Source organism: Giraffa tippelskirchi, chromosome 9, assembly GCF_054371585.1.
Source record: "Giraffa tippelskirchi isolate mGirTip1 chromosome 9, T2T-mGirTip1v1.2.pri, whole genome shotgun sequence".
Taxonomy (NCBI): domain Eukaryota; kingdom Metazoa; phylum Chordata; class Mammalia; order Artiodactyla; family Giraffidae; genus Giraffa; species Giraffa tippelskirchi.
In genome coordinates this window covers 5,371,712-5,399,396 of record NC_137283.1, presented here as the reverse complement: position 1 = coordinate 5,399,396, position 27,685 = coordinate 5,371,712, and the positions used below count along the sequence as shown (strand labels likewise).

General features: G+C 46.8%; 1 protein-coding gene, 1 long non-coding RNA gene and 1 pseudogene across 17 annotated transcripts in view; 1 reads left to right on the top strand and 2 right to left on the bottom strand.

The window, feature by feature from the left end:
- The window catches only part of GADL1 (glutamate decarboxylase like 1), a 647,456-nt gene that overhangs the window by 311,336 nt on the left and 308,435 nt on the right, over positions 1 to 27,685 (top strand). The gene's annotated exons all lie outside the window — the stretch shown is intronic.
- On the bottom strand, positions 1,301 to 27,682 carry LOC145520516 (uncharacterized). The gene is made up of 4 exons (XR_014064535.1): positions 27,471 to 27,682; positions 10,851 to 11,070; positions 6,300 to 6,458; positions 1,301 to 1,878 (listed from the first exon to the last, which is right to left on the bottom strand). It is a non-coding gene; the product is annotated as an uncharacterized LOC145520516 (long non-coding RNA).
- Positions 15,438 to 15,817, bottom strand: LOC145520812 (UPF0538 protein C2orf76 homolog pseudogene; annotated as a pseudogene).

Genomic DNA, 27,685 nt, shown 5'->3' with positions numbered 1-27,685 from the left:
CTCGTCACAAACTCCTGTGAGTCCCAGCCTGAGGGCTTCCTCTGATAGGGGAGCTCAGCCTGTCCTGGGGGAGATGAGTGTGTCTAGAATCCCATGCCAGAGAGCTGCCCTCTGCCAGTTATGGATGGATGTTGCAGGATAGATACCCCAACTGTTGCATCCCCTGTGAAAGACCCTCTGAAAGGTCTTACCCAGTCTCCCTGAGGAACCCCGAGGGGCTGTGCACCATCTGTACAGAAATATCCTGCTCATGAATGCATCCCGTCCCTGCCTTTTCTTCTCTTTCCCACTCCCCTACCCCTACCAGTGCTTCCTGGGAATGCCTCCAAACCAACCACATGCATCCAGTCCTTATCTCAGTGTCTGCTTAGTGGGAGTTCACCCCAAGACACATTCACTGAAAAGAATGGAGGGAATTACCACGTTGTGAAAATTGTTTTTTGTCTTTTATGTTCTCTGTCTTTGAATCTGTCATCATATGTGTTAAACATGCAAACAGGGAGACTCTACTGTCTAAACAAAAGCTTGTTTTATTAGTTGCAAGTTATGTTTCCCTTCTGAATTTGTCATTTTTGTTACTCTAGAGACACACTAGGACATCTGCATGGCCCTGCACACATCACGCAATTTCCCCTCTGCTTTTGTTCTTAAATACATTTCTGTGCTAATAACCTCTTTTCATTTACCTGGTCCCGGGAAGCTATTTCAATGGTTTGAAAGTCTCAAATGGGGATTCTGTGCTCTGTCCTTCCAGCCGTTACACTGTGGCTTAGTGGAGATGGCAGAGCGACCAACTGGGGCTGTCTGTCCCGAGCCCTGAGTACTCCAGCAGATGGGCAGTCGTGGGAAACAGTGCAGAATGATGCAGCCTCTACCAGAAAGAAGGAGAGGACTGGGCGTGGTGGAGCTCCACCTTCTTACAAGGGTGACAGGCAGAGGTGTGTCCTGAGAATTAAAAGGAAAGCAGACTGACTTCAGAGAAGCATTGTTTGTGAGTGTGTATGTGTATGTGTGCGTGTTATCCGGGAGTGTGATCATGGGCACACACATTTGCGACGGGGGCTTCACTAGAGGGAGAAGCAAGCACTGTGATTTTTTTGAGCAAAATATCCAAACACTGCCCATGATTTCTAGTAGTTTGGGGCTACCTGTCTGTCTACCATTTATCTACCTTGGAGAGTTTTGTGATTCTCTCTCCCAGGTTCCTTATTTCCTCATTTTCCTCCTCAGTAATGAAAGAGTGTGTGAAACATAGTGAAATTAAGAATCAGGAAAACTACAATTTCCAATGATTCTTATACTTTTAAGCCATGAATTTATTACCCCAGCTTTTGTGTGAAGGGAGCCATAGTATCAGCCCCCTACTAAGATGTCCACATCCTGACCCCTGGGACCAGCAAATGTCACCTTATGTGGCAACAGGGACTTTACTGGTGTGATCAAAGGTCTTAAAAGGGAGTTCAGTTCAGTCTCATCCAACTCTTTGTGACCCCACAGACTGTGGCACACCAGGCTTCCCTGTCCCATCACCAACTCCTGGAGCTTACTCAAACTCATGTCCATCAAGTCGGTGATGCCATCCAACCATCTCATCCTATGTCATTCCCTTCTCCTGCCTTCAGTCTTTACCAGCATCAAAGTCTTTTCCAAAGTGTCAGTTCTTCACATCAGATGGCCAAAGTATTGGAGTTTCAGCTTCAGCATCAGTCCTTCCAATGAATAGTCAGGACTGATTTCCTTTAGGATGGACTGGTTGGATCTCCTTGCAGTCCAAGGGACTCTCAAGAGTCTTCTCGAACACCACAGTTCTAAAGCATCAGCTCTTCAGCACTCATACCATGGATTATACAGGTGGGTCCTAAATGTAATCAAAATACCCTGTAGGAGAAAGAAAAGCAGAGATTTCACTGTAGAAGAGGAACAGGAAGCAGAGATTGGAGTGAGTGAGCCCAGGCCTGGCGGCTCCAGCAGGCGGAGCAGCTGGAAGATGCGAGGCATGGACTCGCCCCTCGAGCCTCTGTTGGGAACCAGTCCTGGGAACACCTTAATTTCAGCCTTGCAAGACTCATTTTTTTTTCCCTTATTTGTTGGTAATTGAAGGATAATTACGGTATTGTGCTGGTTTCTGCCATACGTCAGCATGGATCATTCATAGGTATACATATGTCCCCACCCTCTTGAGCCTCCCTCCCCACCCCCAAGTTGTCACAGAGCCCTGGTGTGAGGTCACCGAGTCATACAGCAAATTCCTATTGGCTATCTCTTTTACATGTTAGTGTATATATTTCCCTGCTACCCTCTCCTCCCTCCCTGCCCCCTAAGTCCATAAGTCTGTTCTCTATGGCAAGACTCATTCTGAACTTGTAAACTCAAGAATTCTAAGAGAATAAGTGTGTCACTCAAAGCCACTAAGTTGTAGTAATTTGTCAGCAGCAACAGGAGATGAATACAGAGCCCCTAAACTGCCTGGGAAGTTGTGCTGGAGACTGATGGGCTGTCGTGGGAGTTGTTCAGAGGATTCGGGTTCTTGCCCCGGTTTCTGCTTGTGCATCCCTGGCACTCACAACAGGTGACAACTTATGGTCTTACTTGCTGACATGGCCAGCTTGACAAAGGCTGGAATGCCTGGTTGGCTAAGGATGACTGGATGCCAAGGGAAAAGTGACCTTATTGCTCACCCACGTGAGTAGTGGTGGGCTGTGTAACAGCTGACCTGGTCTGGCCGGGGAGCCCCGGGTGATGACATGGGATGTACACAATCCACCTCCGAGGCACTCAGGTTTAGGGACCTGACCGAGGGTGTTCGTCCAGAGTCTCTGCAGTATCCCCTGCTGGCAGTTACTAGATTTCCATACGTGAGTGAGTTCTGTATGAAAGCTATGTCTTGTTGGGTGGGTATAGAGAACATGAGGGTGGATAAAACTTGGCTGACTCTTTCCCATCTGTTTTAGAGTCTCTTTTTTCTGTAACTCTTCTATGAAACACAGTGACAGCCGCTGATTATGCTGGGGAATTTAACATGTGCTGAGAACCTTATATGTTGTCTGAATTCATATAACAAACCTACTAGGGGAGTATTCCCGGGCCCTGTTTTACAGACGAATGAGGCCCTGTTTTACAGACGAATGAGGCTCCAATTCAAGGGATTAGATCTGATAGACAGAGTGCCTGAAGAACTATGGACGGAGATTCCTAACATTGTACCGGAGGCAGTCATCAAGACCATCCCCAAGAAAAAGAAATGAAAAAAGGCAAAATGCTTCTCTGAGGAGGCCTTACAACTAGCTGAGAAAAGACGGGAAGCGAAAGGCAAAGGAGAAAAGGAAAGACATACCCATTTCAATGCAGAGTTCCAAAGAATAGCAAGGAGAAATAAGAAAGCCTTCCTCAGTGATCAGTGCAAAGAAACAGAGAAAAACAATAGAATAGGCAAGACTAGAGATCTCTTCAACAAAATCAGAGATACCAAGGGAACATTTCACGCAAAGATGGGCTCAATAAAGGACAGAAATGGTAAGGACCTAACAGAAGCAGAAGATATTAAGAAGAGGTGGCAAGAATACACAGAAGAACTATACAAAAAAGATATTCATGACCCAGATAACCACGATGGTGTGGTCACTCACCTAGAGCTAGACATCCTGGAATGCGAGTCAAGTGGGCCTTAGGAAGCATCACTACAAGCAAAAGCTAGTGGGGGTGATGGAATTCCAGTTGAGTTATTTCAGATCCTGAAAGATGATGCTGTGAAAGTGCTGCACTCAATATGCCAGCAAGTTTGGAAAACTCAGCAATGGCCACAGGACTAGAAAAGGTCAGTTTTCATTCCAATCCCAAAGAAAGGCAATGCAAAACAATGTTCAAACTACCACACAGTTGCAGTCACCTCACATGCTAGTAAAGTAATGCTCAAAATTCTCCAAGTCAGGCTTCAACAGTACATGAACCGTGAACTTCCACATGTTCAAGCTGGATTTAGAAAAGGCAGAGGAACCAGAGATCAAATTGCCAACATTCATTGGATCATTGAAGAAGCAAGAGAGTTCCAGAAAAACATCTCCTTCTGCTTTATTGACCTTGCCAAAGCCTTTGACTGTGCAGATCATGACAAACTGTGGAAAATTCTGAAAGAGATGGGAATACCAGACCACCTGACCTGTTTCCTGAGAAATGTGTATGCAGGTCAGGAAGCAACAGTTAGAAGTGGACATGGAACAACAGACTGGTTCCAAATAGGAAAAGGAGTACGTCAAGGATGTATATTGTCACCCTGCTTATTTAACTTATATGCATAGTACATCATGCAAAATGCCAGGCTGGATGAAGCGCAATCTGGAATCAAGATTGCTGGGAGAAATATCAATAACCTCAGATATGCAGATGACACCACCCTTATGGCAGAAGGTGAAGAAGAACTAAAGAGCCTCTTGGTGAAAGTGAAAGAGGAGAGTGAAAAGTTTAGTGTAAAAATCAACATTCAGAAAACTAAGATCATGGCATCCGGTCCCATCACTTCATGGCAAGTAGATGGGGAAAGAATGGAAACTGTGACAGACTTTATTTTTGGGGGCTCCTAAATCACTGCAGATGGTGACTGCAGCCATGAAATTGAAAGATACTTGCTCCTTGGAAGAAAAGCTATGACAAAACTAGACAGCATATTAAAAAGTAAAGACATTACTACCAACAAAGGTCCATCTAGTCAAAGCTGTGGTTTTTCCAGTAGTCATGTATGGAAGTGAGAGATGGACTATAAAGAAAGCTGCGTGCGAAAGAATTGATGTGTTGAACTGTGGTGTTGGAGAAGACTCTTGAGAGTCCCTTGGACCGCAAGGAGATCCAACCAGTCCATCCTAAAGGAGATCAGTCCTGAATATTCATTGGAAGGACTGATGTTGAAGCTGAAACTCCAGTCCTTTGGCCACCTGATGTGAAGAGCTGACTCATTTGAAAAGACTTTGATGCTGGGAAAGATTGAAGGTGAGAGGAGAAGGGGACGACAGAGGATGAGATGGTTGGATGGCATCACCGACATGATGGACATGAGTTTGTGTAAACACTGGAAATTGGTGATGGACAGGGAGGCCTGGCATACTCCAGTCCCTGGGGTTGCAAAGAGTCAGACACTACTGAGCAACTGAACTGAACTGAGGCTCCAGCTGTTTGAGCACAATGCCTGGATCACACAGCTGGAAAGTGCTAGAGCCGGGTCCGAACCTGGGTCTCTGGGGCACAGAAACCTACTCTGATATTCTGCACCGCCTCTCCAGGCTCCAGCACCCTGAAATGGCAAGGGTGTTCTTCCCTCTCTGCTTCCTTCCTTTCTCATTCTGTCAGCACTGAGGGCCCCTAAGCCTAAGGATCAGAGGGCACAGGTATGTGGTCACCAAACCATCTCCTTGTCTCCCACATCTCCTTCGTATTCAAACCATATATGTGCTCCAGAGAGCCCCATGCAAGTGAAAAATGGGATATGTTATTTCAATTTGTCCCCAGTCACAGCTGTGAATAATAATAACAACTAACATGACTACAACTGCCAGCACCCGAATAACAATGTACGTGAATCATGGTGTGTACATTTTGCAGAACAGTCGTGCAGCGTCTTTTTGTTTTCCCAGCAGCTCTTATGGCAGGTGATGGTATCCCACCAAGGCTTGAGGAAGGGGAACAAATAGCAGGTCAGCCTGTTTCATTCCAAATTCCACCTCCCAGTCACTCACTCGGGATCTGTTCAAAGTCCCAAGGCATCTTAGGCATCTTGGAAGCCTTGGTCACCACTGTCTGGGTCAGTGTGGTGGGCTATGTTGTGTACATCCAGTTGGCCACTTTTAGCAAGCAGTGGTCACTTTTATATAGTGACAATTCATAGACACCTGTGCCCTCAGAGGAAGTCAATGTGTTTTCAAAATTCTTCCATGTGAAGCATGGAACAGCCCCTCTGATAGTGTCACCACCCCCGTTTATATTAGGGCACCAAGCTGCATTCTGACACAGGCTTCCTGTTTTTTCCATTCAATCAATAAATATTTATCAAGAATTTGCAATGTGCCAGACTCTTGATTAGGTGACGAGACTGTAAAGGTGAGCAGAATAAGCTTGGTGCTAGCAGTTTTGTAGAAGAGACAGACAGGTAAATCATCAGAAGTACTTATGTGATTGGGCTTGCTCTCTTGCTGCCCAGCTGAGCATGTCTATTTTAAAATGTACCTGGGACTTAATTTGTGGAGATGACTAAGTGCCATCATGGAGAGGTCAGGGTTATCAATGTCAATGTTAGAAGAAAGTGCCTTACTTACAGTTCCCAGGGGGAGGGAATAGGCCATACTGCACAGGGCCTTGTGAGGAAGCACCTGGCCAGTCCAGAGCAGAGGGAGTGAGGGGAGGCACAGCGAGGAGTTCAGTCTCGTGGTGGGAGATTGTTAGACGGGGATGTCCCCCAAAGAGCAGGATGTCCCCTACGGGGCAAAACACAGGTGTTGGGGTTTGTGGTTAGGGGGCTTTCATATGATATCTGTGCAACCTGCAAAAACGCAAGGATAGTATGGATGTAAACATCTTTCAGTTCAGTTCAGTTCAGTCACTCAGTTGTGTCCAACTCTTTGCAACCCCATGAATCGCAGCACGCCAGGCCTCCCTGTCCATCACCAACTCCCAGAGTCTACCCAAACCCATGCCCATCGAGTCGGTGACGCCATCCAGCCATCTCATCCTCTGTCGTCCCCTTCTCCTGCCTTCAATCCTTCCAGTATTAGGGTCTTTTCCAATGAGGCAACTCTTCGCATGAGGTGGCCAGAGTTTTGGAGTTTCAGCTTCAACATCAGTCCTTCCAATGAACACCCAGGACTGATCTCCTTTAGGATAGACTGGTTGGATCTTCTTGCAGTCCAAGGGACTCTCAAGAGTCTTCTCCAACGCCACAGTTCAAAAGCATCAATTCTTCGGTGCTCAGCTTTCTTCACCGTCCAACTCTCCCATCCATACATGACCACTGGAAAAACCATAGCCTTGACTAGACAGACCTTTGTTGGCAAAGTAATGTCTCTGCTTTTAAATATGCTATGTAGGTTGGTCATAACTTTCCTTCCAACTAGTAAGCGTCTTTTAATTTCATGGCTGCAAGCACCATCTGCAGTGATTTTGGAGCCCCCAAAAATAAAGTCAGCCACTGTTTCCCTATCTATTTGCCATGAAGTGATGGGACCAAATGCCATGATCTTAGTTTTCTGAAAGTTGAGCTTTAAGCCAACTTTTTCACTCTCCTCTCTCACTTTCATCAAGAAGCTCTTTAGTTCTTCTTCACTTTCTGCCATAAGGGTGGTGTCATCTGCATATCTGAGGTTATTGATATTTCTCCCAGCAATCTTGATTCCAGCTTGTGCTTCCTCCAGCCTAGCGTTTCTCATGATGGACTCTGCATATAAGTTGAATAAGCAGGGTGACAATATACAACCTTGACAATATACAACTCCTTTTCCTATTTGGAACCAGTCTGTTGTTCCATGTCCACTTCTAACTGTTGCTTCCTGACCTGCATACATCTTTAGCTGTTACTAAAGTTAAAGCCCGTACTTTTTTAAAATTTTGTTTTCATGTATTTATTTGGCTGTACTGGGTCTCAGTTGTGACACTCAGAATCTTTGACCTTCATTGCGGCATAGGAGATCTTTTTTAGTTGGGGCATGTGGGCCCTTTAGTTGCAGCGTGCAGAGACTGTTAGTTGCAGCATGTGGGAACTAGTTCCCTGACCAGGGATCAAACCCAGGCCCCCTGCACTGGGAGCAGAGTCTCAGCTGGTAGACACTGGCATAGTCCCTGGCCCGTACTATCAAGATGTCAAATCATCCATTACAGAAAATCAAGAATTATCATTACAGCAATCTATACCAGCAGTCTCTCTCCCTCCACTACATGACCTCAATGCAGTTGAGAAATGGAGGTGTATTGTTTTATGCCCCTGAAAGCTTTTAACTGTTACACGTCAATGGGTGACCAATACAACACGCTTGCCGGTTGTAAAGAGTTGACCTTTGTGAAGTGTAACCCAGGAAGATAAATGCTCTGACCTAACTCTTGTGTCTCTCTTCAGTATCCTTCCAGAAGTCAGAGGACAAGGGAGACCATTCATGTCGTCCCTATAGACTAGCCCCCCTGGGATGAGAAGAGGGAGGTGGAGAGGGGACTGAGTGGGTTTGGAAGGTGAAACAGAGGCCGTCTGGCTCAGGGACCCAAGAGGTAAAGAAAGAGTTAACTTGTGAAGGGAGACAGTTCTAGGCTAACAATACAGCATGTGCAGAGGTCCTGGGGCAGAAGTAGCGCAGTGGTTACTGGCGGAACAGGCTGGGGTGTCAGGGAGACAGAGAACAAAGGAGACCAGTGATAATGAGGGTGATGGGGCCTTTCTTTGCACCTCCTTCTGGGTGAATGAAATGTGCATTATTTTGCCCTGTATCTTAAGAGGGTTTCAGCAAGGATAGTGTAGGACATCATTTTATTATGTTTTTAAAAAGGCCCTCTGGTTGCTGGGCCAGTAATGGATGAGCAGGGAGAGGACGAAATAGGAGGCCAGCTATGAGGCCATGGACGCCTGTGTCGTTTTTGTTTTTTTTTTTTAATACAGTTTTTAAAATTTTTATTTATTTATTTATTTTAGCCGTGCTGGGCTTTTGCTGCTGAGCACAGGCTTTTCTCTAGTTGCGGCGAGCGGTGGCCACTCTTTGTTGTGGCGTGTGGGGTTCTTGTTGCGGTGGCTTCTCTAGTTGTGGAGCGCGCCAGCTCCAGCAGTTGCGGCTCTCTGGCCCTAGAGTGCGGGCTCAGTAGCTGTGGCTCTCCGGCTCTAGAGTGCAGGCTCAGTAGCTGCGGCTCTCCGGCCCTAGAGCGCGCCGTCTCCAGCAGCTGCGGCTCTCCGGCCCTAGAGCGCGCCGTCTCCAGCAGCTGCGGCTCTCCGGCCCTAGAGCGCACCGTCTCCAGCAGCTGCGGCTCTCCGGCTCTAGAGCGCAGGCTCAGTAGCTGCGGCTCTCCGGCTCTAGAGCGCGGGCTCAGTAGCTGCGGCTCTCCGGCCCTAGAGCGCGCCGTCTCTAGCAGCTGCGGCTCTCCGGCCCTAGAGCGCGCCGTCTCCAGCAGCTGCGGCTCTCCGGCCCTAGAGCGCGCCGTCTCCAGCAGCTGCGGCTCTCCGGCCCTAGAGCGCGCCGTCTCCAGCAGCTGCGGCTCTCCGGCTCTAGAGCGCAGGCTCAGTAGCTGCGGCTCTCCGGCTCTAGAGCGCGGGCTCAGTAGCTGCGGCTCTCTGGCCCTAGAGCGCGCCGTCTCCAGCAGCTGTGGCTCTCCGGCCCTAGAGCGCGCCGTCTCCAGCAGCTGCGGCTCTCCGGCCCTAGAGCGCGCCGTCTCCAGCAGCTGCGGCTCTCCGGCTCTAGAGCGCAGGCTCAGTAGCTGCGGCTCTCCGGCCCTAGAGCGCGCCGTCTCCAGCAGCTGCGGCTCTCCGGCCCTAGAGCGCGCCGTCTCCAGCAGCTGCGGCTCTCCGGCTCTAGAGCGCAGGCTCAGTAGCTGCGGCTCTCCGGCTCTAGAGCGCGGGCTCAGTAGCTGCGGCTCTCTGGCCCTAGAGCGCGCCGTCTCCAGCAGCTGTGGCTCTCCGGCCCTAGAGCGCGCCGTCTCCAGCAGCTGCGGCTCTCCGGCCCTAGAGCGCGGGCTCAATAGCTGCGGCTCTCCGGCCCTAGAGCACGCCGTCTCCAGCAGCTGCGGCTCTCTGGCCCTAGAGCGCGCCGTCTCCAGCAGCTGCGGCTCTCCGGCCCTAGAGCGCGCCGTCTCCAGCAGCTGCGGCTCTCCGGCTCTAGAGCGCGGGATCGGTAGCTGTGGCGCACAGGCTTTGTTGCTCCATGGCATGTGGGATCTTCCCAGATCAGGAATTGAACCCTTGTCTCCTGCATTGATAGATGGATTCTTTACCCCTTCCCAGGTAGCATTAGTGATAAGGAACCTGCCTGCCAGTGCAAGAGATATAAGAGACATGGGTTCAGTCCTTGGGTCTGGAAGATCCCCTGGAGGAGGGCACAGCAACCCACTCCAGTATTCTTGCCTGGAGAATTCCATAGACAGAGGAGCCTGGTGGGCTACAGTCCATAGGGTTGCACAAAGTTGGACATGACTGAAGTGACTTAGTACACACACGTGAGCTATCAGGGAAGCCCTAAATTTAGTTTTTTAATCGAAGTATAGTTGATTTACAATGTTGTGTTAGTTTCAGGTATACAGCAAAGTGATTCAATTACACACACTATATATATACTTTTTCAGATTCTTTTCCATTATAGGTAATTACACGATATTGAATATGTTTCCCTGTGCTCTACAGCAGGTCCTTGTTGGTTATCTGTTTTATATATAATCATATGTATATGTTAACCCCGACCTCCCAAATTGAAGTTTATATCTATAAACACTGCATCAGCTACCTGTAGCATTAAGGATTTGTGAAAGCTGACAAGCAGCAGTTTGGCTAAAGCCAGGGAAGAACTAATAGGAGCTATTTACATTGACAGGGCAGAAATTAGGCTGGCCCCGTGGCTTGAATGAGGGAAGCGGTCATCTCCGGCTGGAGAGACCTGGGTCAGCACAGAGTTTCACAGAAAGTCCCCACATGAGTAAGGGGGAATGCTCTGCTTCAGGGAAAGCACCTGTCCACAGGGCCTGAAAGGGATGCCTCGGGGCCTCTGAACATGTGCCACACGGCCTCTTCCCTGGCTTGTTTGAAGGATGCTTTTCATTTGCTCTTTCTGTCTGGCTCCCCAAGAAGAACCAGAGGGAGGGAAGCTTCCGGGAGCCTCAGGATACAAGTGCAGGATATTCCTTCATCTCACCTCCGTCTCCAGGTGCTGTAGCTCCCTCACTGCCCCTTGAGGGCTGGTCCTGGGGCAAACCTGCGGTTTTGTGCAGGTTTGGGATTCTGTGGGAATCTCCATGCTGTTTGCCTGACAGTCACTCCCTGAGCCTCCTGGGAATCATCTGACGCCAGGGAGGCAGAGAGGCTGAGAAACTGTCCTGGACCACGACTCAAGTCCTCACTTCCCTCTCCTGTCTCTGTAGAGCAAAATGGAAAGAGAGGGACTTTTTAATGAAGTGCTACTTAAGTTATCTGAAAACACATAAAAGTAAACTTTGGCAAAAGTCAGAGATGTATGGAATCCATTTTCTGACATAAAAATGTTATGACAGTATATTGGTCAGTTATTGCTGTGTAAGGAAGCACCTCAGAACTCAGTGGGTTTAATGAAACAAGTATTTCCTGTCGTCCATGTTTCTGTGAGTCAGCGGTGCCTGGCTGATGAGCCTGGGCTGAGGTTGACGGTTCTGCTTTGCACTGTGGGTCTGGGGTTGTCTGGGGGCACTTCTGCTTCAGGCTGCAGTGGCTGCGGTGACTGTGTCCGCACGGATCCCTCTTCCTCCTGAGTTTGGGGCTGGCACTCTTCCCCTGGTGACAGCAGAGCGTCCATTGCACAGTTCCCTCTCGTGGGCTGTGGCAGAGTACATCACATGTGCCACATCGAGGCAGGGTACCAGCCAAACCCAAAGTCAAGGGGTGAGGAAATTTACTCTCTGGTGGAGAGGGGGTTGGTGTAAAGTCAGGGGGGCATCACTGGGAGTTTGACTACAGAAGCAGGACTACAACGACTGACATGAATAAGGGATTTGGTGCAGGCACTGAGCCTCACGCAGTTGTGGGAGCTGGTGAAGAAGTCAGCATATGGCCATTCCCTCTGTCCTTGACATCGAGTCCAAGGTCGTCAGGGCCAGCAGCAGGGAGGGAAAGTAAGACAGACCGTGGGTCACAGCAGGGACCACCTGGAACTCAGGTCAGCCCCTGTCTTTAGGCACAAAGTCATGGTGACAGGCAGGGAGGCTAGTGCTCTTGCTGGTATGCATGTGGCCGACCACACACTGCCCTGGCATGGGAGCTGCGGAAGGTGAAGGAGAATTTCCAACAGAGGCCGGAGGTGCTGTGGCCTGGCTGCCCTCTGTGGCAACATAGGAGCCTGCAGATGGTGACACCCACCTCCAGAACAAAGACAGTGACTGCTGCTTGACTTCCCCTTTCCAAAACTCATGTACATTTTTCTAGTGCCAACTTAACCTAGGACTAGACAGAAGAATGTTTCAGGAAATGAAGTTCCAGCTCAGCTAGCTAAGCTGACAAAGCAAAGTGACCACACACACGTGGGCTTCCCTGGTGGCTCAGTGAATCCTCCTGCTAATGCAGGAGATGCAGAAGATGCAGGTTTGATCCCTGGGTTGGGAAGATCCCCTGGAATAGAAAATGGCAACCTGCTCCAGTACTCTTGCCTGGAGAATCCCACGGACAGAGGAGCCTGGTGGGCTACAGTCCATGGGGTCCCAAAGAGTCGGACACGACTGAGTGACTGAGCACTCACAAACACAAAAAGGTATGAATTCAGAAAGAGACAAATAGTGGGGCCAGTGATGCAAATGACCACCTGTAATAACTGTGTAGATCACAATAAACTGTGGAAAATTCTGAAAGAGATGGGAATACCAGACCATCTGACTTGTCTCTTGAGAAACCTGTATGCAGGTCAGGAAGCAACAGTTAGAACTGGACATGGAACAACAGACTGGTTCCAAATAGGAAAAGGAGTACATCGAGGCTGTATATTGTCACCCTGCTTATTTAACTTATATACAGACTACATCATGAGAAACGCTGGGCTGGAAGAAACACAAGCTGGAATCAAGATTGCCGGGAGAAATATCAATAAGCTCAGATATGCAGATGACACCACCCTTATGGCAGAAAGTGAAGAAGAACTAAAGAGCCTCTTGATGAAAGTGAGAGAGGAGAGTAAACAAGTTGGCTTAAAGCTCAACATTCAGAAAACTAAGATCATGGCATCTGGTCCCATCACTTCATGGGAAATAGATGGGGAAACAGTGGAAACAGTGTCAGATTTTTTGGTGGGGGGGCTCCAAAATCACTGCTGATGGTGATTGCAGCCATGAAATTAAAAGATGCTTACTCCTTGGAAGGAAGGTTATGGTCAACCTAGATAGCATATTTAAAAGCAGAGACATTACTTTGCCAACAAAAGTCCATCTAGTCAAGGCTATGGTTTTTCCAGTGGTCATGTATGGATGTGAGAGTTGGACTAAAAGAAAGCTGAGTGCCGAAGAATTGATGCTTTTGAACTGTGGTGTTGGAGAAGACTCTTGAGAGTCCCTTGGACTGCAAGGAGATCCAATCAATCCATCCTAAAGGAGATCAGTCCTGGGTGTTCATTGGAAGGACTGATGTTGAAGCTGAAACTCCAATACTTTGGCCACCTCATGCAAAGAGTCGACTCATTGGAAAAGACCCTAATGCTGGGTAGGATTGGGGGCAGGAGGGAAAGGGGACGACAGAGGATAAGATGGTTGGATGGCATCACTGACTCGATGGACATAGAATTGGGTAAACTCCGGAAGTTGGTGATGGACAGGGAGGCCTGGCGTGCTGCAGTTCATGGGGTTGCAAAGAGTCGGACACGACTGAGCGACTGAACTGAACTGAACTGAATAACTATGTGGAACTGACTCAGTGTGGAAGAGGAGTAATTGCCGGCCTGCATCCATTTTCACTTACTGAACCTAAAAATTTCAGTGACCTTCATCAACTTTATTTACCATGCTTCTTTCCTCTCTGCAGAAAGGAATACATGTGGATGATGGTAGAGCTGCTGGACACAAGAGGGCAAGTGAGATGGTAAGAATGTAAGGAACTGACCCACAGGTGGAAAATCATGGTCCTGCTGACAGTTCACATGATGCTTGCAGACTGTGCCACATCCTTGCAGCGAGTCAAGAGAAAATCAGGGCCACCCTGTTTAGATCTGTCCTTGGTAAGGGTAACACTGAAGCAGCTAGGGAAACTGAGGCAGAAAAATGTCAAATGACCAAGAAACAATAAGACGCCGAGGAAAGAGTGGTGGATTAGGGATCTGGAGACTGCGATCCTGTTTCTGAGGGACCGCAACTAGTTGTAAAACTCTGAGTAGGTGAGGTGTCGCACCCATTCCATCATCAGTAAGTGGAAGTGTTGGACCAGCTCCCTGGCTGCCTTCTATAGATTAGGAGCCAGGTAAGACCGTAGTCTGTCCTGTGATGCCCGCCCTCCAACCTGGCACCATGCTTCTCCATTGGTCTCTGTTTGCAGCCATGTGCTTAGACTTTGCGGCAGGGACAGAGGTACCCAGATTAGATACCTAAGTCCTGGATTCTCTTGCTAGAAAAGCTGTCATAGCTTTGGTTCATACAGTTTACTTTGCATCTTAGTGTCTCCATCCTCTTTTTCAAAGAGGTATGTATACAGGAATACGAGATCTGTATTTTGTTCCTTGGAATAAATCAGCTGTCCAAAGCCAGGGGTTGTGGTAATTCTTTTTTCCTGCATCAGAGAGAACAAATGAAGTGAGGGAGAGGAAAGAAGGATGGTTATATGGTACTGGGGTGGAAGGGGGCAGAGGTGGCATGTTGGGGAGGAAGTGGGGGAAAATAAATCCTTGCAAAGCATGACAGCAAGTTCAAGTGTTTTTGGAGTTGGAGTACACAGTAGTACACATGTGACAGTGTATCTCTCCAACTGGACTTCTTTTTAATGGGGAATTTTAAGATCAGGGAATACATGTATAGCCCTGCTCTGAGGTGGGGATGGGAGCTGTAGAATCCAGGATTGCCTCAGCATCTCCTGCTTTGAAGGCGCCCATGGTGTATGAATAAAAAGAGCAATTGTCTGTGTGTTGAACATGAGCAGAACTATCTCCAAACAGCCCTGAGAGTTTCCATTGGGTCACCTGGGCAACAAGTCATCTGGGAGCAGGACCTCCTTTCTTCCAGTGGAAGAAACTCCATCTAAAATCAGCTTCCTATAGACCATAATCTTCTGTCGTCTCAAGAGCCAGATTTCACACAGAATCGAGCAGCTGGCATCCTTAGACAACCTCCGTAAACAGCTGGCATCCCCAATCCAGCCTACTTGGCAATAAAAGTTCCTTACCCCCCTTCCCCCCACTATTCTTTATCCCCCACCCCATCACTTCAGCAAGGTGAAAATGGGGGGTGGGCAGAAAGAGGGAAGGGCTCCCTTCTCAAGAACAAAGTCCATGTTGTGCCTAGCAGCTGTCATAGCTGTATTCGTTTAGGTCCTCCGGCAAGTGTACACTGAGACCCAGTTACTAGGGTGAGAAGTGTGTTGGGGATAATGCAGTGAAGGTCAGCCGGAGGGAAGCAGGCAGGGGCGGGGCAAGCCTTCAGACCGCAGTGTGGATCTGCCACGCATGTCAAGAGAGGAGGAAGGCAGGCAGATATGGGAGGAAGAGCCTCTGGCAGGTGTACTGTACTCGCTCGTGGATAAAGCTCTTGATACAGGTAGGTATGCAGAAAGGAAGCCCGTGAGGTTTTCACCAGGATGAAATGGGATTAGCTTTGTAGTTCTATAATCTTCTTCAAAGAAGATGCTGTTTCAGTCTCGTTGGTGATTCCAGCTGCTCTGAGAGCCGTCTTCCTTTAACGGGAGTCTGTTGTTGTCTTCCAAACCCAACACAGGTTCATTTGTCTTTGGTTTATGTGCTCGAGTAATAATCTTTAGTTTGTCATATTTATAATTTCTAAGTGGTGGTGGCAGGTGGATCCTTAAAGGGGCATCTTACTTTAGAAGTGTTGTAAATTATTCTACAGTTTGGTCCACATTAAGCCCATAATATACTGCAGGCCTGAAATTGTGATGCTCCAGTGCACGAGTGAGTTGACCTGTAACGAATGCCGTGTGAAACAGTTTCATTAGTAGGAAGGTTCCCCAGGGAATCCCTCACAGGCGCACGAGGAGACTGCTCCTGGCATTCCCCGATGGAGCTCTGGGATGGTTTTGGTCATTCCAACAGTGAAGGCCAGCATTAAGATTGTCCACAGAGGAGTCCCCTGCTGGGCAAAAGTGGCCAGTCCCTGGTACTTGTATGATGCTTAGACATTGGGGAGCTTCTGGAGGAATTCCAGCCTTCCTGTGGATCCCAGAGGCCCTAAAAGAGGAGGCTGTCTGCTCACTATGCTACTCGTAGCAGATCTCTCCTGAACGAGATCTGAGAGGTGCCGCTCCCTGGCCCTGGCATGCCTTTCAACTAGAATAATGAAAGATGAAATATACTGTGAATTTCTGTATTGCTGATCTTGTCTTAGTGAGTATTTCCTTTCCTCAGTCAAATCCATGGCTTCATTTTCATTATGTGACTTTATAGGAGTGATCCTGAAATTTGGAGCATAAAACGGGGTGGAGGTTGGAGGCCCACCCATCATGATGCAGTTAACCCAAGTCAGGAGGCCACTGGTCTTTATTTCTCTGCCTTCCAGAAGGCACTGCAGTGACTCTGTGGTGGTAGGGGAAGCTTGAGGTGCATGGTTGTGTCTGCAGCACCAGCGGCTAGGTGGGCCTCTGACAGCTCATAGGAGGTGTTCCTTAATACACATTAATTGAGCTGAATTGCAGGCTTGTGTTTTTAGCAGTCACAAAGATGGTCACCTTAAGTGAATGGCATCTTTTAAAATGCAGTTTGCACAGAATCGGTAAGAGTGATACAATGGGTGTGTTTCCATCATATTTAGATAGGCAGCATTGCTCGTACTTTCTGAAGACAGAGAAAACCTTTAAAATCAATTTGAGAAGGAAAGATGTGCCGGGTGACATGGAATCCTGCTTCTGTAAGTCTTAAGCAGGCTATGTAGCATCAAGTACAACCCTCCCTCTGTCCCCCAGACTGATGCTTGAACCAGGCTGTAGGTGTTTGACAACCTTATGCCCTGTGCTATCTTTCTGATGCTCCTCTGCATGTCAGGGGCTAGAAGTCTATGAACTGTAGTTCCCAGACTCTCTTGTTTCCAGCCCTGAGGATATCATTTACCATTATACTCTGTCAATGAGAGAGGCACTTACAGTAAGGTGGAGTAGGGGTGAATCTGCTTTCTCCTTCCTCTGGTAGTGGCCACGGATGGTTATGTGGGCATTGCATAGATGCTACTGGATTTTGCAGTGGTTTCTGAGCTTTCCTGTTATTCACTTGACTTAGGGCTACAGGGGGAGCTGGAAAGTTAGCTGTGAGGTCTCTGTGTTACCCACGTGTGACAGCAGCGTTTGTCCACCTTGTGAGACTAGAATTGTGGGAGTGAAGCTGCAAGCTAATGCCCGAGTCCTGCCTTCCACTTCTCCAGCCCTTACAACACTGTAGTGATCACTAAATTGTCTGTATTGAACCACGTTTTATTCAAAGTGCCTAAATTGTATCAAACTGCAAGGACATCAACCCAGTCATTCTTAAAGGAAATTAATCCTGAATATTCATTGGATGGACTGATGCTGAAGCTGAAGCTCCAATACTTTGGCCACCTGATGTGAAGAACTGACTCATTGGAAAAGACCCTGATGCTGGGAATGATTGAAGACAGGAGGAGAAGAGGACAACAGAGGATGAGATGGATGGATGGCATCACCGACTCAATGAACATGAGTTTGAGCAAGCTCCAGGAGTTGGTGATGGACAGGGAGGCCTGGCATGCTGCAGTCCAAGGGGTCGCAAAGAGTTGGACAGGACTGAGTGACTGATATTGTCTCCTGGAAGCTCTCCATCCTTATGTTGGCACAAACCATAAGTTACCATTTAGTTCTGAGGCAGCCATGACATTTCCTGCTTATATCAAACCTAAGGCGGCCCACTTGTAGTTCTCTTTGAATATTGTTCTCTCATTGTGAGCATTCAGAATTAGCATGGTCCTTCTTCCACATGGCAGTCACTCAGATACTTGAAATAACTTTTTTCCTCTCTAACCCCCTGCCTACTCTTTTCTCCTCCAAGCAGAATGACCTTATTCTTCTCTGTGATTTCCTTATGTCTGCAGCCTTCTCAGAGGGAACTGTTTGGTCATTCATTTGACTCTGATTTCTCTAGTTAAAATATTCCCTATGCATTTTAGCCAATGATCGATCCTTTCAAATGGAAATAAAGTCAAGGATGAAGTGGTCCATGAACAAATTTAATTAAAAAGATAGGTCGGGGAAAACAAGTATAATGAAGATATAATGAAAAGGTAATATCTATAACGTATAAAGAGTTCTCACAAATTGGCAATAAAAAACTGAATAAAACCCATAATATATGCATAAATAATTAATAAAAATAAAACATGAATGGCTGCCAAATATAAAATATATTTTCAAATTCAACTAGTAGTCAGAGAAATAAAAGTAATGCAGAAATATCCTTTCATATCCATCATATTGAGAAAAAAATGATAATTTATATTGAGAATATGGGTAAAATTTTCTACCCATGTTTTTATGATGCAAAAATGGAGTATTAACACATTTTCTGAACATGCATTCTGGCATTGCCTATTAGAATGAAAACTGCATAACCTTCTGACCCTGAAAATTCATTTCTTGGAATTTAGCCCTAGAACTGCAATGCATATTGATATTAAAGACTTTACACCAGTCACAAATATTAATTAAAAATGAATCATTAATCTCAACATAAAATGTCAAATGATATCTCCTTTGGAAATTAACATAGGGGAAAAGCTAAATGATATTGGGTTTGGTGGTTAATTTTTAGATATAATACTAAAAGCATGATCCATGAAGGAAAAAAAAAATGATAAGTAAATTAAAGATTTCTGCTCTCTGAAAGACACTGTTAAAGAGAATGAAAGATGAGCTACAGATTCAAGAGAAAATATTTGCAAAATATGTACCTGATAAAGGAGTTATATCTAAACACATACCTGATAAAGGTTATATAAACAACTCTTAAAAGAAAGACACTATGAGTTAAGACACAGGCGAAAGGGACTGAACAGACACCTCACCAAAGATTTACATAGAGCTCACATAAAGACACTTGACATCATGTGGCATTGGGGAATTGCAAATTGAAGTAATAGTAAGATACCACTACACACCTAGAATGGCCAAAACCCAGAACACTGACAACACCAAATGTTGGCGAGGATGTGGAGCAACAGAAGCGCTAATGCATCGCTGGTGGGAATGCAGTTTCGTACAGCCACAGCGGAAGATGGTGTGGCCGTTTCTTACAGAGTTCAACATAGTCTTACCATATGTTTCAGCAGCTACCCTCCTTGGTCTTCACCCAAATGAACTGAAATATATCCATACAAAAACTTGCTCATAATTTCTACTTCATAATAAAATGTTAGGTTATTATTTATTAATGTTTATCAATAATTGCTCCAAACGGGAAGCAAACAAGCTGTCCCTCCATAGGTAAACAAAACGGTACATCCACACAATGGGATATTATCCAATGATGAAAATAAATGACTTGTTATGCCACAAAAAGACTTTAGCATTAAGGAGGAAACTTTAAATGCATGTTGCTGAGTTAAAGAAACCGGTCTCAAAAAGCTAGACTGTATGACATACTGGGAAAAGCTGAAGTACAGAGAGACTAAAAAGGCCAGGCATTTGAGGGGAAGAGGAAAGGGACAAGTAGGCGGAGGCCAGGCGTTTTTCGGGCAGAGAAACTATTCTGTGTGATCCTTTGATGGCAGATGCATATCCTTATGCATTTGTCAGAGCCCCAGGAATTGAACTAGGGACTTTAGTTAATAATCATGTATCAGTATTCATTAATGAGTCTTAATGAATGTACCACACTAATGGAAGATGTTAATAAATTAAGTTAATAAGGGAAAACCGTACATGCAGGGGGCGTGGAGTATGTGAAGACTCTGCATTATCTGCTCAATTTTTCTGTAACCTAACTTAAAAAGCTACTGTGTAATTTCATTTTTCACATACAATTATGTAGATTATATATTATTCAATATATGATATATAGTGATATATTTATAATATTTAAATATTATATGTATAAAGAAATTATATTAAAAAGGAAACATATTTCAGTCAGTCAGCTAGCTAGTATATTGACTCCATTCTCTGGTGGGTGAATGGAATTTTTTTCAGTTAATGGTGAAGTCTGTTTCCATCCCAGGCTGGTACTCTTCAAAGCATGTCCCCTGAGTTAGCTCATTTACTCCTCACCTCGGTCTAAAAGGTTGATCATACTTCAGCGCCACCTTCCAGAGGAGGAGACTGGAACCGAGAGAGTCTTCCCAAGGCTCCAAAGTCAGTGAGCTGACAAACTAGGAATCCCGGCTTCTGGGTCACAGGGCGCGACCTCTCATCGGGGGGGCTCAATCTTTACCATGACCCAGGGTGCTTGCTCAGGCTACAGATATCTGCTCCTGCTGTACATGTGACTCAGTGGAGTTGGGGTAGGTCTGGGAGTCTGAGCTTTAGACAGATAACCCAGGTGGTGTGATTGTATGATCTTGAGAGCATTCTTTGAGAGACTCTGAATTTCAGAGATGAAGAAGTAGGTGCTAAAGAAAATCCAAAGGTTCAGAGAATTGCGGCTGAACCAGCAGCGTCAGAAGCAGTGACGTCAGAGAACAGAAACTGGATTAACAGAAGTCAGTGGGACTTGGCATTTGAATTGTCCAGCAAGGAAATCCTCCCTGTTACCCAGGAGGACCCAGTGGGGCCTTCCCAGGACAGACCCCTGCACCCTCAGTATCCTCTGTTGTAGCTCTTCTCTGAAGTACCCAGGCGATAGTATCCAGTGCACATTTCCAGAGTTTTTCAGATGCTAAAACCCCCCACCAAACAGAGGAAATTAACTACGTGATGATCATGAAGCCCCAGACTTACTGGAGCCTAAGCGCTGATCATGTTAACCACCCTGTTACATCACCATCAACCAGTCAGAGAATTGTATAGGAGCTGATCACATACCCTGTGACCCACTTTCTTCACTGGACAGTAATGGGTCTGGGTGACAGGCAGGGAGCTTGGAGAGAATACCCAGGGCCAGTGGAATGGAGGGAAGAGAGGCTTTTACTGAATGCTTGCAGCCAAGGCCAGAGGAAGGGAGAGAGCTGCTAAGGGTACAGAGTTGTTTCTGAGAGATAAGAGTGGGGTGGCCTCTTTGCAGAAGGTCAGGGAGGACGTGGGTTCTAAGAACGGGAGCCAGAGAACAGAAGCAGAGCAGTCAGCGCATTAGAAGGAGCTCGTTGGAAGGACGTGGGGGTCGGGGAGTTGCTGGGGAGCCTTTGCCAGGATCCCTCCAGGGAACAGGAAGGATGTCCGCCTTGCCCTGATGAGAGAGGCTTGCAGGCTTACCAGTCGGTCAGGCCTGACCTACTCGGCTTCTGATCTGAAGTTGTTTAGCTAGTTTGCAGCACATGAACCTGGGGTCTAAGTCCATAAAGAACCAGCCAGATTCAACAATACTCCTCTGTTTGGCCATAAATCTTAAATCTGGGGATATACCCAGTGGCCCCACTACGGTACTAAATTATACAGCGAGTCCTCAGCCTGCCAAACTGATTTTTCTGTCTCAGACAGGTGTTCATTAAAGGTCACTTGGCATCCCCTGAAACACACTCTTTCACACCTTAATAGATGAGGGCTTGAACCACTTCCTCTGTTGTTGCTCTGGATTCTGGCTTCAGGCTCGAATTTGGAGAGGTGGAAAAAAAATGACGGTTTTTTCCTATGTGCTTGGTACTTTTTTAAAAACTTTTTTTTTCATTATAAAAGTGATAGATGGTTATTAAAAATGTGAACAAAATATAGAAAAAGTGTAAAGCCATTCCCAGTCCAGTCCACTCACCAAACTTAGATACGGTTGATGTTTCAGTGTTTTTCTTCCAGTCTTGTCTTCTGTATAGAAGGATTTTTGTAACTTAAGATCACGTTGGATACATAATTACCTGGTTTGAATTTTTTATTTAACATTATGTCGTGGCATTTTCCAGATGAGCTTCTTTTCTTTAACTTCTGATTTGAAAATGTTTTAAACCACAGTAATTGCAAGAAGAGTACAACAAACACACATCTATCCTTTGCCCAGATTCACCAGTTATTAAAAACTTTGCCACATTGCCATTATCTCTATCTCTATTCCATATACAATATTGTTTTCTATTTCTGAATCATTTGAGACTGAGTCAAAGACTTTACTTTTGTTCCTAAATGCTTCTGCAAATATCTCCTAAAAACAAGGACACTCTCTTACATAATCCTGATAAAAGGATCAACTTTAGGGTATTTAATATAGATGCAATTATCTAATAAATATTCTTATTCCAATTTTGCCAGTTGCTTCAACCACTGTCTTACATAGAAATGTTTTTCCAAACTGGGTTCTATCAAGGATAACACATTGAATTTAGCAGGCCTGTCTTCTGGGTCTCCTTTAATCCTAAACGCTTTATCAGTTAACTTTTGATTTGTATGAATTAACATTTTTGTAGAGCACAGGCCTGTGGTTTAGTAGAATGACCCTTAATTGGCATTTTGTGTTTATATGCATTAGAGCTCACTAGCTATATAGTACAGCTTACCTAAAGATTTCAGCGTAAACTTTCTACTTGTTTCCAGTTGTTTCCATTATAAACGAAGTCATGATGCACTTTTGCATGAAGCAATGTAGGGAATTATTTCTTTAAGATGACTTCTCAAGGGTGAAATTACAGGATCAAGGAGTGTAGAGATATGGAAAGTCCTTGATACCTTGCTGAGTTGCTTTCCAGAAGGGTTGTGCTGGCCCGCCAGCAGTGCTTGGAGACACCTGCTTGAGATTCTTGCTGGAAACAACCTGTATGTTCTTTGCAGCATGATTGCTTTACAGAGCTGGCAAGAGCTTGAATGAGCTCATTTAGAGCAGAAGTTGCAAACCCAGACACCTAGTGGGGTCACCAGGTGCTGTGAACGAGTGATGAGGGCTCGGCAGGGACTGGGTGTGGAGGGCTGAGCCTCTGCAGCGAGTAGGTGGCCCTTTCTCCAGCTTATTGTTGCCAGGCGTAGCAGAAAAACTGTTGCTAACTCAGTGTTGCCCAGCCTTCCAAAGTTTCCGCGGTAGCGGGAGATCTAGATTATGATGTCACATTTTCCATTTTTTTTTTTTTAAGTGTTAGCAGTTCATTAAAACATTTTTTTCAAACCTTGTGTGAGTGAGACAAAACACATCCGTGGGAAGGCTGTGTCTTGGAAGCTACCAGCTCTTATCTGTGCTATAATTTTTTTCTTATATTTCCACATTGATTCTTTCTTTTCTGCTGGGCATCCTATTGATTCTTGTTTCCCAGGCACCAGACTGGGTTCCTTCTTAATCTCAGCCCATCACAGTATACTTTATCTTTTGTGTTCTTAATAATTAAAAAGTGTTCCCCTGAACTCTTAACATCGATCTGGTTGTTGAGCTCATAAGTGGTAATCATATCAGAGAGATGGAGGGAACTCATGTATGTCTGTCTGGTCAGCCTACCCAAAGTCTTGGATGCCCAGATGAGAGTTGCTTGTGGTCAGGGTGATCAATGAATTGAATTTGGTTCTTTTGGAGTCCTGTGTGGTGGAGATAGATATTTACTGCTAGGAGGGTATCCATCTGCTCCATCAGGTCCCCAGTCTTGCTGCAAGGAGTCTGGGTCACGTGACTTGTTCTAACCGGTGGGCTGGAAGCGCAGTGTGCCACCCCTCACAGTGACCCAGGGGGAGGGTGACCCAGGGGGAGGGTGACCCAGGGGGAGGGTGACCCAGGGGGAGGGACCCACCCCGCTCCCCACCCCCCAGGGGGAGGGACCCACCCCCCTCCCCACCCCCCTCCCCACCCCCCTCCCCACCCCCCTCCCCACCCCCCTCCCCACCCCCCTCCCCACCTCCCTCCCCACCCCCAGCTCTCTGAACCTTCGTCTATGATTGGGGACTGCACTGTCAAGTCCCCATATGGAGGATGGCTACCCGGGGATGGGCTGAGGATTGTAACAGAGGGGAGATACATCCTGGCCATGTGTTAGGAGGAGATGGGTGAGGTGTGCGCTTTCTCTCGCTCAGGTCCACCCTGCAGAATGAGCATGAGAGGGCAGAATTCCCCAATCACTCAAGTCTGCAGTCTTCCCGGTGTGACGCTACCTTTTGAACTGACGTTCTGATGCTCAGAATAACCTCTTGAATTGAATCAGGCATAAAGATCTCGGTCCTACAGAAAAGGAAGCTGAGGCTAATGATTTGTCTGAGGGTCTGATTCCAAAGCGAGTTCTCTATTCTGTTACACCCTCCCAAGCAGAAATTCGGTGAAAATAGAGCCTATTTACTAACAGAACTAATCAGTGAAGAACCACTGATTCTCACAAGATCGCAGGGAACAGGCTACCACTGCTTTTGTTTGTTTATTTTTAACCATGAAGAAAAAAGAAAGTACATGGAAGGAAAAAAAAGAGAGAGAAACTTAAAACTATAAGGGTGACATGATTCACTTGAAGTAATTCAGTTTTTCCTCCAGATACGGTCTTGAGGGTCAGAAGAATGAAGCCTGGGTTCCTTTAATATCTTATTTCAAACTGAATAATCCATCATCATATTTCTGGCAGCGTGAGTTTCCAACCATAGACAATTAATGGATTCATGCTGTGCAAAACTGTCATCTGCTTTTTTTCTCTCACAGGGAAAAAAAAAAAACAGGAGCTCTACCTTTGTAAACATTTGTAAGTCATGTTTTTAACTTATGAGAACCAGATAGTTTAGGGCTTACCTGTTCTCTGCTGTTTTGTCCAGTCTTCAGTTAAGAGAGCTTCCCTGGTAGCTCAGCTGGTAAAGAATCTGCCTGCAATGCAGGAGACCGCAGTTCAATTCCTACCTGGGGAAGATCCACTGGAGAAGGGAATGGCTACCCACTCCAATATTCTTGGGCTCCCCTGGTGGCTCAGTTGATAAAGAATCTGCCTGCATGCGGGAGACCTGGGTTCAATCCCTGGGTTGGGAAGATCCCTTGGAGAAGGGAACAGCTACCCACTCCAGTATTCTGGCCTGGAGAATCTCATGGACTGTATAGTCCATGGGGTTGCAAAGAATTGGACATGACTGAGTGACTTTCACTTTTTCTCTGCTGTTTTTTCTAGTCTTCAGTTAAGAGAGAAGATAATTGAAAACAAATATTTTTTTAAACTCGGCACACCTCAAAAATTCTTTCCCAAGTGCTGAGTTTGCAATGAGCCCACCATGATACACATAGCAGGCCTCTCCAACAGGCCATGGGCACAGCCGGGGTGACTGGTGGACACCCAGCATGACAAGGTCACGGACTGTTACAAGAGCGCCACTTCCATGTGGAATTTTCTCTTGCTGTGAGTGGACTCCATGCCACCGGGAACTTAAATTGATTGTCGCATCATAGGGACATGATGTCCTTGAGGTTCAGATGTATGAGAGGCTCAGCAGACATCCACATGGGTAAGTTGAGGATGAGGAATGCTGTATTACATTTGTCTGACAGCACAGATCACCAGTTTGCATAGAACAGAAGCAAGAGCCTGTGTGTGTGTAATGGGAGGAGTATCCATTTCTCCTCATGGCATTTGGTTTGCCATGATTGTGACAAATTTGATTACTGGTCAGTGGATATTCCCCGCCTCTCCCGCCGCTGGCATCCATGGGAAGAATATGCCTCCCTGCCCTAGTGGCGTTGGCCTTGATGTGGCCAAAGAGGGTGGGGGTGGCACTGTCGAGCCCCCATCCGTCCTCCTCGCTCTTGCTGTGCTTCTGCTCTTCTCATGGAGAAGACGGGATGCAGATAGCTGACTGGTCCCAGATAACAGGAGACCCGTGTGGCCAGCTTCGGCCTGACCATGGCCTGTGGCCCAGGCCTAACTTGGCTTGAATCAGGCTAGGTGTAAGCATGTAGGTGAGAAATAAGTGCTTATTATTGAACGTGACTGAGACTCTGTGCTTGTGAGTAGTATGGCAGCAGCTCAGTGGTTCAGGTATGTCTGCCTTTTCCTGCACTCACTTGCTGTGGATACAGACAGAATCACAGTACAGGTCCTATGTCATATTTTGTTAATTCTTACACCTAGGTTTCCCCAAAGGCTGGGCTCCATGCCCTCAGTATTTCTGAAAGCCTCTGGGGATGACTCGTGCGTCATCACAAACCAGGTCAGAGCAGCTGCAGTGTGTGTCTTTGGGACACCCACAACCTCCCGGCCGACAGGAACCGCATTGCTTTTGGCACACAAGCCTTATGATGGACTATGTGCCTGTAGAAAAGCTGGAAATTCCCCCTTCCGTGAGTCACAAGATATTTTGTCTTCGGGGCCTGAAGCAGTGCTGCATGTCTGTGAGTCTTAGAAGGTTTGCGAAATCGAGTCTTGGCGTTAAGCAATGTGTGTGCATGTATGGCCTGCCTGTGAGGCAGTGGTGCACACCCCTGCTGCCACTGCTCCCTGACCCCCGGGCGGTGGGTGAGCTGCTTCGCCTCTGCAGGACTCAGCCTTCTCATCTGCTAAATGGGAATGAGAACTGTGTCTATAGCCTGGGGCTGTTCTTAGGGTCTGATGAGAAAGTACCTGCCAAACACCCAGAATTGTAAATACTCACATGTCTGTTATTGTCTTCCTTCCCCATTTAGACCAGTGAAGGTAATAAATAAATTATTACCTTCTTCCCACCCACTTCTAATACAACCGGGGAAAGCTGGCCCTGTGATAGGGAAGGTGAACTCTGGACGCGAGAGGCCTGGTGTGAACTTGGACGGGTCACGTAACACTTCCCTGTCTCACTTGCCTCAGTGGTTAGTGGGGATAATAATAGTACCCACTGCGTATTGGTTTCTTTTTTGCTGCTGTAAAAAAATGATCGCAGGCGGAGTGACTGGAAGCAGCACACACTGGTCACCCTGTAGTCCCCGAGGACAGAGGTCCAGAGTGGGCCTCCCTGAACCGAAGTCCAAGCGTTCCTCTCTGGAGCCTCCGGGGGAAGATCTGTCTTCTAGAGGCCACCCGTGTTCCGAGCCCCACGGTCCCTCGTCCGTTCTCATAGTCAGCAGCAGTCAGTCCCGCCGTCCTTGTGCTGCTTTGTAAAGGGTCCCTGTGAAGGTGCCGGGCCCCGCCTGGGTCATCTGAGATCATCTCATCTTGGTCAGTGGATCCTTAGTCTTAATTCCTAAATTCCCTTTTTGTCATTAATGAAACATATTCACAGGTTTGGGGCATTGGGATGGGGACATCGTCATGAGACCTACCTCACTCTTCCTTGGGTCTCATGATGATTAAATAGATGTAAAACATTTGGGACAGCGTCTGGCACATGCTAAGCCTCACATAAAGACTGATTATTATGACTTGCACACACAAGTCAAGAATATCCGAGTTAATGCTGTAGGGCTAGATTGCCGAGTGTGAGACTCAGACAAGGAGCCACATGGGTTTCTACACGTGCTCCTTTGAACTGACTTGCCACATCAAATCACAAGCAGAAGCCCTGAACATCCTCAGACCTTTCCTTACAGACCTTGCTGCATGCTAAGAGGGCAGGAGAGGAGACGGAGAGAGAATGAAGACGGGTCAGGTGGCTGCAATACACCTACCTGTCTTAACAACCAGATGTGTCACTTCTGCTCTTATGGGAAGAAGTCAAGAGAACAATACTTCTGGGAGAGGAGAAGATCTTGTATTGTTGGTCCTCCAAAATTCAGGGAGAGAAAGAAGGTATTTTTGCCAGTGATTCCACTGTTCATGCTGCCAGGTTGGGGCAGCACCACCCCTCCATCTGTCTCCCCATCTCTTAACCCAGCTGCCCAGG